This window comes from Equus asinus, chromosome 2, assembly GCF_041296235.1.
Source record: "Equus asinus isolate D_3611 breed Donkey chromosome 2, EquAss-T2T_v2, whole genome shotgun sequence".
NCBI classification, from domain to species: Eukaryota; Metazoa; Chordata; class Mammalia; order Perissodactyla; family Equidae; genus Equus; species Equus asinus.
In genome coordinates, this window is record NC_091791.1 from 186,973,349 (window position 1) to 186,989,791 (window position 16,443).

Genomic DNA, 16,443 nt, shown 5'->3' on the forward strand with positions numbered 1-16,443 from the left:
TCGGTTGTAGATCCTTCTAGTTGTGGCATGTGGGAAGCCGCCTCAGCATGGCTTGATGAGTGGTGCCATGTCCGCACCCAGGATCCAAACCAGTGAAACCCTGGGACGCTGAAGCAGAGCGCGCGAACTTAACCACTTGGCCATGCTGCTGGCCCCAAACTTTTTTATGTTAAGTATTTATCCTCAAACTTGCTATAATTATTTATTAGTTCTAGGAGACGTTTTGTTGATCCTTTGGGATTTTCTATAGACAATCATAATATCTAAGAACAAAGACAATTTTATTTCTTTCTTCCTATTCTGTACTCCTTTTATTTCCTTTTCTTGCATTATTGCAACAGTTAGGACTTCTGGTACGATGTTGAATAGGAATGGTGAGACAGGGCCTCCTTGCCTTGTTCCTTGTATCAGGTGGAAAGCACCCAGCTTCTCACCATTAAGTAGAATCTTAGCTGTAGGTTTCTTGTTGATGTTCTTTATTAAGTTGAGGAAGTTTCTGTCTATTTCTATTTTGCTGAAATTTTTTTTATCATAAATGGCTTTTAGATTTTTGTCAAAAGCTTTTGTTGCATCATTGATATGATCAGATGATTTTTTTATATTTTAAATTTTTTTAATTTATTTTTTATCATGGTCATAATAGTTTGTAACACTGTGAAATTTCAGCTGTGCATTATTATTTGTCAGACACCATACAAGTATGCCCCTTCACCCCTGTGCCCAACCCCCAGGTCCCACAATCAGATGATTTTTTCTTCTTTAATCTGTTGATGTGGTAGATTACATTAGTTGATTTTTTAATGTTGAATCAGTTTTGCATACCAGGAATAAGCTCCACTTGGTTAGGAGGTATATTTCTTGCTATACATTCTTGGATTTGACTTGCTAATATTTTGTTAAGAATCTTTACATCTGTGTTCATGAGAAACACTGACCTACAGTTTTCTTTTTCCTTTTCTTTTTTTTTTTTTTGTTGAGGAAGATTAGCCCTGAGCTAACATCTTGTGCCCAACTTCCTCCACTTTATATGTGAGACGCCTGCCACAGTACAGCTTGATAAGTGGTGCATAGGTCCACGCCCAGGATCCTAACCGGCGAACCCCAGGCTGCCAAAGCAGAGCACGTGACTTAACTGCTGCACCGCTGGGCCAGCCTCCGCTTTTCCTTTCTTTTAATGCCTTTATCTGGTTTTTGTATTAGAGGAATGCTGGCCAAATAGAATGAGCTGGAAAGTGGTATCAGTTTGCTATGACTGCCTTGGCAAAATATCACAGACTGGGAGGTTTAAACTACAGAAATTTATTTTCTCACAGTTCTGGAGGCCAGAAGTTCAAGTCAAGGTGTTGGCAGGTTTGGTTTCTTCCTCTCTTGCTTAAACGTTTGGTAGAATTCACCATGCAAACCATCTGGACTTGGTGCTTTCTTTTTTGTGGTGTTATTAATTATAGATTTGATGTCTTTAATCCATACAGGCCTATTAAGATTATTTTTCCATGTGTAGGTTTTGGTAGTTAGTGTATTCAAACAATTGGTACATTTCGTCTAACCTATGAAATTATGGCCATGTAACAGTTGAAAATATCCCTTTATTATTCTTTTGATGTCCCTGGGATCAGTAGTCATCATTCCTCTTTCATTCCTAATATTGGTAATTGGTATCTTCTCAAAGAGAATCTCAAAAAGATTTTGGTGGTTAGTCTGGCTAGAGGTTTACCAATTTTATTTCTTTTCAAAGACCAGGCTTTGGTTTCATTGACTTTCTCTATTGAGTTCTGCTCTATTTTTTATTATTTCTTTCTTCTGGTTGCTTTAGGTTTCTATTGCTCTTCTTTCTCTACTTTCCCAAGGTTGAATTATTTATTATTGATTGATTAATTGATTACTGATTTATTAATCAATTAATCAATTTATTAATTGATTACTGATTTATTAATCAATTAATCAATTGATTAATTGATTATTGAATCAATTAAATTCTTGATTTTAGATTTTTCTCCTTTTCTGATATATGCATTCAAAGCCATAAATTTCTCAGTAAGCACTGCTTTGCTCCATCCCACAAATTTTGATGTTTTATATTAATTTCATTAACTTCAAAATATTTTAAAATTTCTCTTGAGACTTCTTCTTTGAATTCTGTGTTATTTAGAAGTGTGCTGTTTAACCTCCAGGTATTTTCCAGCTTCTTTTTCCTAGTGATTTCTAGTTTAATATTTGTGGTCTGAGAGCATACTTTGCATGATTTCTATTCTTTTAAATTTTTTCAAGTGTATTTTATGACACAAAATGCAGTCCATCTTGGTGAATGTCCCATGGATACTTGAGAAGAATGCGTATTCTGCAGTCCTTGGATGAAGCATTCTATAAGTGTCATTTACATCAAGCTGATCAATAGGGCTTTTCAGGTCAAATATATCTTTACTGATTATCTGCCTGCTTGATCAATTTTATCTTTTTTTTTTTTACTTTAAGTATTTTGATGCTCTGTTGCTAGGTGCATAAATGTTAAGGATTGTATACCTTCTTGGAGAATTGACCCCTTTATTATTATGCAGTGTCCCTATTTATCTGTAATAATTTCCTTTGTTCTCGAGTCTGCTTTGCCTAAAATCATTATAGCTACTTCAGCTTTTTTTTTTTTGGTTCGTGTGAACTTGATATATCTTTCTCCATTCTTTTACTTTTAAGCTATCTATATCTTTAAAGTTGAAGTGAAGTGTCTTACAGACAACATATATCAGGGTGTTGTATTTTTTTTTAATATACTCTGAAAATCTCTGTCTTTTAATTGGAGTATTTAGAACACTCACATTTAAAGTGATTATTGACATTGTTTAATGTACACCATGTTTATAACTGTTTTCTATTCATTGAAGCTGTTCTTTATTTCTTTTTTTCTCTTATTTTTCGGACTTTAGCAGTTTTTGTGGAGCATTTGTATGATTCCATTTTATTGCCTCTCTTAGGGTACTGATTATGTTTCTTTTAAAGAATTTTTAGTGTTTCACATAGATTTTGCAATATTCGTCTATAACTAATCTAAGGCCATACTCAAATAACTATACAGCTTTATGAGTAGTGCAAGCACCTTATAACAAATTATTCCCAATTCTTCCCTCCCATCCTTGTAATATGTCATTAATTTATTTCACTTATCTATATTTTATAATCACCCAGTGCACTGTTATTATTTTGAAGAAATAGTTACCTGTTAGATCAACTAAGAATAAGAATGTAAAATATTTTATTTTACCATCATTTATTCCCTCTCTGACACTTTTCCTTCTTTTGTGTAGATTTGAGTTTCTGACCTATGTCATTCTCCTTCTGCATAAAGGACTTCCTTTAACATATTTTGCAGAGCTGATCTACTAGCAATAAATTCCCTCAGTCCTCTGTTTGTAAAAGTCTTCATTTCTTCTTCATTTTTGAAATGAATTTTGGAAGAGCTCTAGGTGTAGATTTTTGGTATTTATCACGCATGGTGTTTGTTGGCTGAGATTCCTGGATCTATGTTTTGATGTCTCTACTAGTCAGGATTCTCCAGAGAAACAGAACCAACAGGGTCTGTATGTGTTTGAGAAAGAGAGAGAGAGAAAAGAGCAAGAGAGAGAGATGGGGGGACAGAGAGAGAAATTTATTTTAAGGAATAGGCTCCGGTGGCTGTTGGGCAAGTCCACATCTGCAGGGTGGGCAGGCAGGCTGCACCCTCAGGGGAGAGTTGCCTTTGAGTCCAGGGGCCGTCGGCTGTCAAAATCCTTCTTGCTCAGGATCGGTCAGTCTTTGTTTCTTAAGGCCTTCAACTGATTGGATAAATCCCACCCACATTATGGAGGTAATCTGCTTTACTCAAAGGCCACACATTTAATTGTGAATCTCATCCACAAAACACCTTCACAGAAACATCCAGAATAATGTTTGACTGAATATCCGGGCACCATGGCCAGCCAAGTTCACCCATAAAATTTGCCGTTGTGGTGCTTTTCATTTATTTTGGAAAAATTTTGGCCATTATTACTTCAATTATTTCCTCTGCTTCAATATCTTTTTCTTCTGCTATCCAGTAATGTGTATGTTACACCTTTTAAAATTCTCTCACAGTTCCTGGATATTCTGTTCTGATTTTCCTCCATCCTTCCTTCTCTTTTCTTTTCAATTTGGGAAGTTCGCATCAATGTATTTTCTTTCCTTGGCAGTGTATAATCTATTTATGAGCCATCAAGTGTATTCTTTATTTCCATTATATTTTTTAAAGATTCTAGAATTTTCTTTTAATTCTTTAGCGTTTCCATCTCTCTGCTTACATCATCCGTCTGTCTTTGCATGTTGTCTACTTTTCAGTTAGAGCCCTAACATGTTCATCCTGGCTATTTTACATTCCTGGTCTGATCATGCCAAAGGCAATGCTATGTCTGAGTCTGGTTCTGATGCTTGCTTTGTCTCTTCAGACTGATTTTTACCTCACCTGTAGCATGTCTTTGTTTTCTCAAAATTGGATATGATGTATCGGATAATAGCAACTAAGCTAAATGGACCTTTAGTGTGAAGTTTTATGTTAATCTAGCAGAAGTCTGGCTGTGTTTATTGTGTGACATAGATGTAGTTGCCAGATACTTCAAATTCCTTTACAGTCCTTGTTTTTGTATCCCCTATTGCCTTTGGTGTTCTCTAAAACTCCTCACATGGAATCCGAGCCTTGCATCTCTTTCACTGTAATCCACTGTCCCTGGAGCCTCACTGACATGGTGGTAAGGTGTGGGGCACGAGACACAGTCTTTAATCTTTTGATTTAGTCTCAGTCTTTTTGTGTTCCTGGGTCCCTGGGCTATGACACTTACAAGCATTTCTCAGCTTCCCCACTCCCTCCTTAGGTTAAACCAAAAGGCCAGAGTGTGCTGGATATCTCCTATTGGTAATTTCCCTTCCTCTCCAACAGATAAGGCTCTGGTATAGTATTTTCCCTAGATGGGTAGGCCATTTTCATGGAGGATGTTCTGGTTGCCTTTCAAAACGTAACTTTTCCTTTGCCCTGCCAGAAATATGAAAGTTTTGCTTGGTTCTTCATCACAGGAAGCTGGTAGTGTGCCAGAAGTCAACCTCACAGAAATGTGGAGGATCACCCTGAGACTGTGGCCCCCAGGAGTTTCTCACTCTCACACCAACCTACACTTCATCTCCAGCAAGTTGTCAGTTGCCACTTGCAGCAGTTTTCCAGGGCTGCTATGAAAAATTACCACAAATTTGGTGGCCTAAAATAATAGAAATTTATTCTCTCACAATGCAGGAGGCTGAAAATCTGAAAGCAAGTTCCTTTTGGAGTCTTTGAGGGAGAGTGCATTTCATGCCTCTCCCAGATTCTGACGGCTGACTCCAGTCCATGGCATTCCTTGGCTTGTAGCTGCACCACTCCAGTCTCTGCCTCTGTCTTCATATGGCCTTCTTGTCTGTGTCTACTCTGTGTCTGTATGTTTCTCTTATAAAAATACCAGTCGTTGGATTTAGGATTCGTCTTATCCCAGTATGACCTCATCATAACTGGATTATGTCTGCAAAGACTCTATTTCAAAACAAGGTCATAATCACAGATAATAAGGTTAGGCTTTCAATATATCTTTTGGGGACACTCAGTTCAACCCACTACACCATTTAAGTTTTCCTACCTGTTTATGGTACCAGCTACGTCTTCTCCCAATAAGCCGACCTGGGCTATGGTTCTCGGTATTTGCCTCTCTCTCCAGACTTCAGGGTAGCAGTTTGTGCCATGACCTCAGTTTTCTAATGGATAAAAGTCATTGATTTCAGTTTTTTAAGCAATTTTATAATTGTAATATAGCAGTAACTATTTCCAAGATCCTTACATATCAGAACTGGAACCAGAAGTGTGTATCACCTCATTTGAGTAACCCGTATTAAGGGCTCAGTAAGCATTGCTGAATGAAAGGAAAATGAATAAATGTATGAATTACCTATTCCTTTTGACTTATTATTCTATATAGAAATTTTAAAAATTAATTACCTATACTTCAACAATAAGATCTCAAACCCTCTTCTCCACCTACTTATGTTTTTAGTCATCATCAGGCCCTAATGGCCAAAATATTCAAACTATTTCCTGCCAAATATTTAAAAGTTCATTTAATCAACTCTTTCCATGAAAAATGATGATTGATTACTGACACAAACATTTGCTGGGGATTTTTCTTTCTTCCTTTTCTTGGTCAGGGGACACGAAGCAGGGGAAGCAAGAACAAGATCAAAGTGATAAGAGAATGGTGGATTTTGAGATTTGAAGTTTCTTCCCCAGCTCATCATTTTATTTAACTCTTAGGGTTAGAGTTTTAAAAGAAGACTTTTCCTTCCTGCCTTCTTTCATTCTTAAACCTGGAGGTGCTCTCTACAGTGCAACAGTCAAATTAACAAAAAATTTGATAAATCAATCCAGTGAAAATTAATCAAATAATCACTTAGTAGATTTAGAAACCCACATGGAAAGAGAAGCATTTTGACTAATCTCCATTTGTTTAATGTTTGGACGCTACCAGTTACAGCTCAAAAGCCCTCTCTCTGCTCTGGGACCGGCACAGCCCCGTAGAAGCTGTTTACTGCAGATGTGTGATCTGCTCGCTCCCTTTATGTGGGTGGCAGCCCTGGGCAGTTGCTTCTATCTGTGTGCTCACATTTTAGCTATTTCAGCTCCACTGGCTTTAGGACCCCGGATTTATCTCACCGAAGCTATTCCATCAACAGATCAACTCTTTGCTTCAGGCAGAAAATGTCTGTGATGTCAAATAGCCAAAAAGTAAACCAGTTGTTTATGCTGTCATTGTCATAGAAAAATATTAGGTCATCACTTCGATTGTAAATGAAGCATACAGAATGCTTCTATTCCCAAAGCCTAATTTTTGTATGCTTGGACATCATTATGTAACTTCTAGATATCTAGCCATTTTAAAATCTCTCTCAAGAAGTAATTCACTTTGTGATGTTCTGCTCTGTCATGGAACCATCTGTGCTGAATACTTACTGCATGAACATTTGTTTTACACTTGTAATGTCCTATGATCTATCTTAACAATTTATATGTATTCATGCTCACAAAATGGTATATATGTGTATGTGTGTGCATATATATATAAAACTTATATTATATATAACATGTAAATTTAATGTCAATGTTATTCTAATATTTTATGTATACTCTAAGTGTTCTTTTTAGGAATGATGACAATTAAATATAGGTATTACATATATTATTATTCCACCCCCATTTTGTCCCCTAGATTCATATTTGATCTTACTCAAAATCTTAAATAATCAGGAGAGACTATTGTAAGCTGAGCATGTTAATTGCACTGGCACCTACTCCTCCTGGTTGAAATGCTGCAACTACATTTTGCTCAATGAATCCTTTGTTATTTCACTCTCTTCATTTTCATCTTTATTGTTGTTACCTTATCTTTTTTCTTCCAAATATTCACCATTTCCCATTCTACTTGTTCCATGTGATTGTTTCTGTATTTAATGAAATATCATCTTTCAAAAATCAAATACATACTATATGTGTCTATGCATGTGTATGTCTTCAAAAACCTTTATGCCTCATATCATTGTAATTTTCAAAGACATTATTTTCCAAAATTACAAAGGTGGTCTAAAGAAAGAAATGTTGTGTAGTTCTAATTGAAAAATTGTTGTCTTAAAAAAGGAAGGAGAGGGGCCAGCCCCACGGTATAGCAGTTAAAGTCTGGCATACTCCACCTTGGCAGCCCAGGTTTGCAGGTTTGGATCTCAGGCATGGACCTACACTACTCATCAAACCATGCTGTGGTGGCGACCCACATACAAAATAGAGGAAGACTGTCACAGATGTTCACTCAGCAGCAATCTTCCTCAAGTAAAAAAAAAAAAGAGGAAGATTGGCAACAAATGTTAGCTCAGCCAATAAAAAAAAAAAAGAAGATGTTTTATGAAATTTATGGTTTAAACTGAACTTTTCCTACTTACAAAGAAGGTTTACACAGAAGGTTTTTAGTTAACACTGTTCCATTGTGGTTTTTTTTTATTTGGAAAACACAAATATTGACATGACAAATACTTATTTTTAGGAAATCTTGTAAGTTTAGTAGCTAAATTCCAGTTTCAGCTCTCATTTGTGATTATTCAGTAACTATTGTATGGCTTTTATGCAGTAGGTACTCTCTCAGAAACAACAGAGGAAAAAGTGACATAGAGAAAGAGCACATGGATTGAATTTGAAGACAGATAAATGGAATCTGAAAGAATAATAAGGGTTAATATTTTGGAACGGCTAGTTTTGTTAGGCACTGTGCTAAATGCATTATCTCTGTTACATTGCTTCTTTCACACCAATCTTATGACATGAGAACTATGATTTTCCCCATTTACAGAAAAGGAATGAGGCAAATAGTTATTAAGGTATCTACCAGCAGGCACAAAACTCCTCAGTGACAGAGCCACAGCTGCCCTCAAGCAACTGGGTGGACGCCAGAGTTTACTCTTAACCACTCCGCTAAGCAGTCTTCTTAAGGTTGTTTTCAATAATGCGAGTGAATATGGCTGTTATTTTATACTACTTTCTGGGATGTTTCCCTGCCCCTCTCATTTCTGCCGTATTAAAATTATTTCACTTTTGTTAGCGCTCCACAGTTCTTTGTACAATCTTCCTTGATAGCTGCTAAAGCACATTATTCAAATTGTCATTTATATATGAATCTCCCCCTTGACTATTATAAGCTCTCAGAATAGCACAAAATTCTCTTATTTATCTTTATATTCAAAGAAACAGCACAGTGTATCACACACAACTACCACTCATAAATATTTGTTTAATGGAGCAAGTGTAGCTACTCTGCTAAATCAGTGAGCCTGTATTTACCTCATTTCCCACTGACACTGCACTCTACATATCACCCTGCAACTTTGGGAGGTCAATAAATTTATTAGCAATTTATTCTTTTAAAGTAAATGACTTTGATGCTTCGCAATTTCTTTTGAAAGGGTTGTCTAGAAAATAGACGTAGTAAGATCCCATAGCACATATGCTCTTTTTCATTGTAGTATGGAAGTCACTTTTTTTTTTTTTGAGGAAGATTAGCCCTGAGCTAACATCTGTCACCAATCCTCCTCGTTTTTGCTGAGGAAAACTGGCCCTGAGCTAACATCCATGCCCATTTTCCTCTACTTTATATGTGAGACACCTGCCACAGCATGGCTTGACAAATGGTGCATAGGTCTGCACATGGGATCTAAACCAGCAAACCTCAGGCCACCAAAGCTGAGCATGTGAACTTAACTGCTGTGCCACTGGGCCAGCCAAGAACAAACTTTTATGTCTACGACTAAGAAGCTAAGTTGCCTTGGGTAGATAACTTATTCTTTCCACCTTTAGTTTACTCATCTATAAACAATAGTCAGAACTAAATCATTTCAAAGTTTTGAATTATTTCTATAAATAGATAGATTCAAATAGATCAGCAGAAAATCTATGAGCAGATAGACCAAAACTCATAGTAGTCATATTTTGGCTTCTATGCACAAACTGCTAATACTTGGCAAATATATGCTCTCTTATTACCATACATTTCTGAAATCATTTTTAAAGAAAATTTAGGTTTTCAATTCCTTGTATGTATATGTATGTATACAGTGACTTAGTTTTACAAGAATGAGCTCTGGCTAACATGCAGTAAATAACAAGGATAAGAGTGATTAGATCAGGAAGCCCATCTTCCTGGGATGGTGCAGAAGTCACGCTGGTGAAAACACAGCAATGAGCTTTATGGTTTCTTTAGGTTCCATCAGGCACTATCTTTCAAAACTCAAACATTTCTGGGACTATCAAAATAACAATAATAGTAATAATAATAATAATAACACAAAAACAAATAAATAAGACCAGGAATATGAATTTTGCATCATTTCAGCAGATGGGTTAATAAACAATAATTTTAGCTTTAAAAAATGCCTCAGCAGCCCAGCACCATGGCTGAGTGGTTAAACTCCACGCACTCTGCTTGGCAGCCCGGGGTTTGCAGGTTCAGATCTGGGGCATGGGCCTGCTCCATGCTGTGAGGGTGTCCCATATACAAAAAAACAGAGGAGGATTCGCATAGATGTTAGCTCAGGGCTAATCTTCCTCAGGAAAAAAAAAAAAAAGCCTCAGGATATCCATTTATCCAAAGTCACTGCCAATTCCCTAGATGAAGTTTCTGCCTGTTTGAGTGGAAAGGTGAACGAAGTAGCAATCTTATTGTTATTGAGTATTTTTCATGTATTGTGTTATATAATAAAAACTTTACCTGAATGACATTTTTACTAAATAATGTAGAAAAAATGTTACTTGGTACTTGTGTTTATAAAACACTTGATTTTAATTAATTTAGGGAAATATTAAATTTGTATCTTATTCTTACGAAATGCTTCCTCTAGCCTGGTACCAATCAAGAAAACAGGAACAGACTAGTGAACAAAATAAAGCCCGTCCCGTCATAAAGCATAGTGTGATACTGTCATAGTGGCAAATAATTTCAGATCAAAATCTGTTATCAATTTCTGGTTCTATCAAGATGGCACAGGCTTGTCTCTCCCCGTTCCTCCTCACAAAGTACAACCACCCAACCTGACAATAACTCAAGAGGCAACCAAAGGGGAATTCCGAGAGGCAGAAGAGAAAGTTTGACTGATTTGGGACTCCGGGATTGGAGGAATAGCCTAGGGAAGAGCGTCTTATGACCCTCACCCAACAAAAGAAGGTAAACTGGGCCTGGTTTTTCCTGACCTTAGCAATAGAAGGCAACCCAGGAAGGCTCATTCCTCCCTTAGGTCAGATGAGAGTCCAGCCTGCAGCACCAGGCAGGCCTGGTGGGAAAGGCAAGGGGCATCGATGGGAAGGCCCAGTGACAAGTGGCCATGGAAGAGGTCTTTCCCATCTTGGCCTGAGACCCCCAGCACATTTCTCCTCTGAAATCATGGAAGGCAGAAGGAAGTAGTAAGAAAACTGTGCTGAAAGAAAAGAATTGTCACCGTGAATTCTATACATGAGGAAACTATCTTTCAGGTAGAAGGGGAAAATAAAGATATTGACTGCTGAAAGGAAGCAGAAAGAATGTGTCATTAGCAAACACAACCAAGGATGGCTAAAGCGTGCTTTTCAAATACCAAAATATGCGGAATGCAACTAAATCAGTGCTGAGAGAAAAAGTTCTACCAGTAAATGCTTCCATTAGGAAATAAGGAAGATCTCAAATTAATAATCTCAGTTCCCACCTCAGGACACTAGATAACAAAGAGAGCAAAGAAAGATGCCCAAAGAAAGCAGAAGAAAGAAATAACAAAGAGCAGAAATCAATGAAATTGGACACATAAAAGCAAGAGAGATCATAAATAAAACAAAAATCTGGGTCTTTTAAAAAAAGCAGTAAAATTGAAAACCAATAATAAGACTAACAGAAATAAAACGACAGAAGCTACAAATAACCAGTATAAGGTATGAAACAGAGGATATCATTACAGATTATGCAGTCACTAAATGGAGGGAGAGCAAGTATTATCAATGACTTGACACTCGTAAATCCAATAAATACAGAGGATGTGGAACAATTCCTCCCAAATCACAAAATACCAAAACTCAACCAAGATGAAAAAGAGAAGCAGTATATTCCTATATATACTAACTAAACTGAAGTTGTAATTAAAGGAAGCATTCATGCCAAATTGTCCCACTGTAGAACTCTACCAAACAATAAAAATAAATTAAAGCCAATTTTACGCAGTCCCTTCCAGAAAACTGAACAGAAAGAAACACTTCTGAACTGATATTACGTAGCCATATTATCCTGTAACCAAAGAGAATGAAAAATAAAATTACAGACTAAAATCTCTCATGAATGTAAATGCAAAATCTTCCAAAATGTTAGCAATGGAAACAAAAACAATTTATACAAAGAATTATACACTAGACCAAATGGGATTTATTTCGTGTATGCAAGTTTGGTTCAATATTTGAAAATCAATCAATGTAATTGACCATATCAATCTATTAATGCGGGTAAATCATGTGATCATCTCAATCAACAAAGTCATTCAACAAAGTTGCCTACTTGGGCATTTATCCCAGAGTATATGGATACATACCTTCAAACAAAAACCTGTATATAAATGTTTACAGTAGCTTTATTCTTAATAACCCCAAACCAGAATCATCCCAAGTGACTTTCAATGGGTGAATGGTAAAGCAAACTGTTGTATATATGTCCATTATAATAATACTCTTCAATACAAGGAACAAACTACTGATACAAGCAACAATATGAATGAATCTCCAAAGAGTTATGCTGAGAACAAATAGAAAAATACTAAAAGGTCACATAGTGTATAATTCCATTCATGCAACATTATTGAAATGACAAATTTTCAGAAATAAAGAACACAGTCATTGTCAGTGGTTAGGGATTGGAGTGAGGTGGGGAAGGGAGAGAATCCAGGAGGAGGGATGTGAGTTTGGCCATGAAAGAGCAACATGAGGGATCCTTGTTTTGGTATTTGGACTGTCAATATCCTGGTCGTGGTGACATTGCGCTATTGTTTTGCAAGATGTTACCATTAGGGAAACTGGGTAAATTTCACATGGGACATCTCTGTATTAATTTTTACAACTGCATGTGCATCGACAATTTTCTAAAATCTTAAAAAATTTAAATTAAAAATTGTGCTTATTACAAAATCTTTGTTTAAATTGTCAAAATTGCACTCGGGATATAACGCAGTACCAATAAATTTCTTAAAAAGTTTTCCAAGTTTTGTTTAGCAAATGAGGCATACCCTGTTCAGGTCCTTTGTGTTTATCTTTTGGATGGTATTTGTGTACTTTGTGATCAGAAATGGAATCCTTTCTGATGGTAAAACAATTCATAACGCACATGAGTATAATGAATAATCCCTTGTACATCTGCCTCATCCTTTTTTCATTCTTTTCTATTATAATGGAAGTGATTTTTTTTCTTGAAATCAAACCCATCATTTCTCTTAGCTTTCCATACCTTAGTTTTCCACTTTCTCAGTAAACTTGGGCTGTCAGTTAACCCTTTATCTTTAAACTGCTACATGTCTCTTATTTTCCTTCCATTCGCAATTGTATATGCTCGTCAGTCTCATTCCAAATACCAAGTCAAAGCAAGAGAGCACAGAAATAACCTTCACCATCATTTCTCCTTCTCTGCATTTGATTTTCCTCTCTTACCAAATTCTATTTACTCCGCTGTACTGCAACATAGTTTCTATCCTTCAGTTTCCACAGATGTTGCAATCATTAAACATGCCAATAACCTCAATGTTATCAAAAGTACACGCCAAAGTTTCTGCCAATTAAAATTTTCATTATCAGAGTCATTGTTTCTCCATTCCCAAGGCAGCACTCAGCACATTATATTTTGTATTTAATCAAAAGAAGATATAACATGAAGCTAATAACACTTAAGCTTTAGGGCCCTTCACTTACACTGTAAGAAGCATTAGCATCGAAGTCACATTTTGGTTTGTTTTTGTACACTTTGGGAAAACAAGATTTTTTATTGCAAAAGGTTAAAGCTGCTGTCTTTTTACACTCTAAATTACTCTCATTCGCAGTTCCCTTTCTTTTGGGTGGTGTTGGCATGGCCTCTGGCATTTCTGGAATCTAGCTGAGGGGGTGCTAAGTTTGGACTTTTAGTGGGATATGTTTATGTGGGTTGTAGCTGCTTTTTTAATAGCAATTGTAAGCCATTCTGGTATAGGAATGTCTTCCACAAATATCCCTACCTTTCTCCATGCCCACACACTAGATGTCATGACAAGAACTACGGGACCAGAGACCTTACTGAAATATAAAAATGTTCTGTAATGCCCAATCCCAAAATATAGGAGGAAAAAAAAAGCTTGAAATGTGCAAAGCCTTCAGCTAGTCTTTGGGAAATTCTTTCAGTAATGACACGTGAAAATTGTAAGCAGAAAATCTGGTTCTCTACAAAGCCTGATCAAACAGGCTACCTGATGTTTCCAACTAGACATCCCTGGTCTGAGCCTCTCATATGTGTGTACCTGGATACTGCCTCTCTGTTTGTATGTTTCTAAGAAATAATGCTCTAACTGTGTATGAAAAAAGACTAGGGACAGATCAGTAGCTATTGAGATGAAGAAGAATACCTGGACAGGTGGTCATTGGAGCAGAGAGCCGCATCAGGTGAGCATCTCTACTTGTAGGACATATAAAAAGCGAACGTCAGAGCAAGGAAATACATTTGAAATAAGATGTGTTCAGGAATTATGCATATGTAGCTACCAAATGGCAAGGTAAGATAAAAGGTCAAAAGGTGAGAAGACAAGCCAGAAATCAAAATATTCTCAAGAATGAATCTGTCCTCTTTACCCTCAGGAATAGTTACAAAAAAAATAACATTCTAAAAAATAAAAACTTTAAATATAGAAAATATGATCAAAATAGCACATTATTATAAATATTCAGAGTATCAGTAAGCCCCCCCATCATGTTTAGAATATGTATACTTAGTCTGACTAATCAGCACCAAAGTACTCCCAAAACGGCTGTGCCATTCTACCCGCCAACCAGCTGGCAAGCATCCCTTGATACTTGGCATCTTCTATCTTTCAGATTGTCCCCAACTAACAGTTACATTATCATTGTAATTTGCATTCTCACCATGTTTCCGCATCTCCTCGTGTGCTTGTTGGACTTTGCATCCATTTCTCTTCATATATCTGTTGTCCATTTTCACATGGAGGTTGCTGTCTTTTTATTTCTGCTTTCATGTGTTACTGATGTATTTTAGGTATTTGATCATTTTTCTTTAGACACTGCACATAACCTCCCATTTTGTCACCTGTAGTCACTTTGTCTATGGTAGCTCTTTGCACAAAGTCCTCTAATTAATGTATTTTTTGAAATATAAGGATAGGCTACAAACAGAGCCACTTGCAGGGCTGTAGAATAAGCAGCTTCCCCAGAATGAGAGCTTCTGTGCCCATCTTTCTGGACCTAAATCAGAGACATGCCCAGTAAGATAGTTGCTAGCTCAGGATCAACTTACCATTTTCAGGTCTGATGAGTCTCAACATAGCGCTGATATTCACCCAGGCCTTGAGCGGGCCAGTCCGCACAAGGGCTATTACCTGAGTGAAGTTCGCTTTCACTTCCCTAAGCTGCTGCTGTCACAGGCGCAGCGCTGAAGGGACTAGAAGCTCCCCACTGGGTTCTGTGTCAGGACAAGTTAGCTCAAGTGAACTTATTCCCAGAAGACTTATTAAGTCTGATATCTTTGAAATTCTAAAATCCAGATAGTTTGGAAACACTTTTCTATTCACAATGTACAACTGAAGAAGTTATAAATCTAAGTAGCATTCTTCTGTACTCCAGTACTCAATTTAGAAAGTAAACACTCTGAGCCTATCCTCAGTGCTTTGATGAACGTATCACATTTTCCACAGCTTTTTACTGCTGGTTTTCTAATACAAACATTGCTCTCTATTATCTTCAACTGGTAGGTGTGATTCTATAAAAATATGTAATAAATTTTGACAACGGAGATCTCAAAGAGCCGTCAATCTACAGCTCAAATGCTTCACGATATTTCAGCAAAGTCCAATATAAATAGCTAGTCACGCTTCTTCATCTTTTCACTCAGATGCTTAACACATTTAAACACTGGTGACATTTAAAGTGTGTGGATTTTAAAAGTAAAATAATCTTTTCCATTTGATGAATTACTAATTTAAAATTAAGTAATTGCTTTTTTTCTAAGGGTAAGAAAGAAAGGACAATGAATGATACTTACAGATAACAGCAGAAAGGAAGAATTCTTATAGCTACTTAGAATGTGTTTGTGTGTGTGTGTGTGTGTGTGTGTGTGTGATGAACACACGAAAAATGGAATAACCTGGCTTGTAGTTTATTATCAGCAAAGCAAAGTATATAGAATGCCAGTAAATAAGTGAAATAATTCAAGAGAAGTGAGAGGCTCTTATTTTTTACTATTAATCAATCAAACACAGAATTAATGCTGGCTGTATCAATGATGCCTCTCAACCACTCTAATATATCATTAAGGTTATGTTGTGGATAAGGAAATTAAGGTTTAGAAAGTTTTGATGATTTGTCTAAAGCTACCGAAGTGCTTAGAGACAAAGCCAGGGCATACCCAGTTAGGGCTCTTTTCATTATACCACACTGCCTCTAGGTGCCGTGACATTAACGCAGGCCTGGGAGGGCGAGGGGACATTTCAACCCAATAGGACCATTTCCTCTTTCATTATTGGAGGCATCAGAGAAAAGTGTTTATTCAGAACAGTCATTCCAAGAACATTAAACTAAGGCTAGGCAAATGTATTTCTCTTTTTGAAATAAAATGTTTCTAATAATATATTCATAAGAAA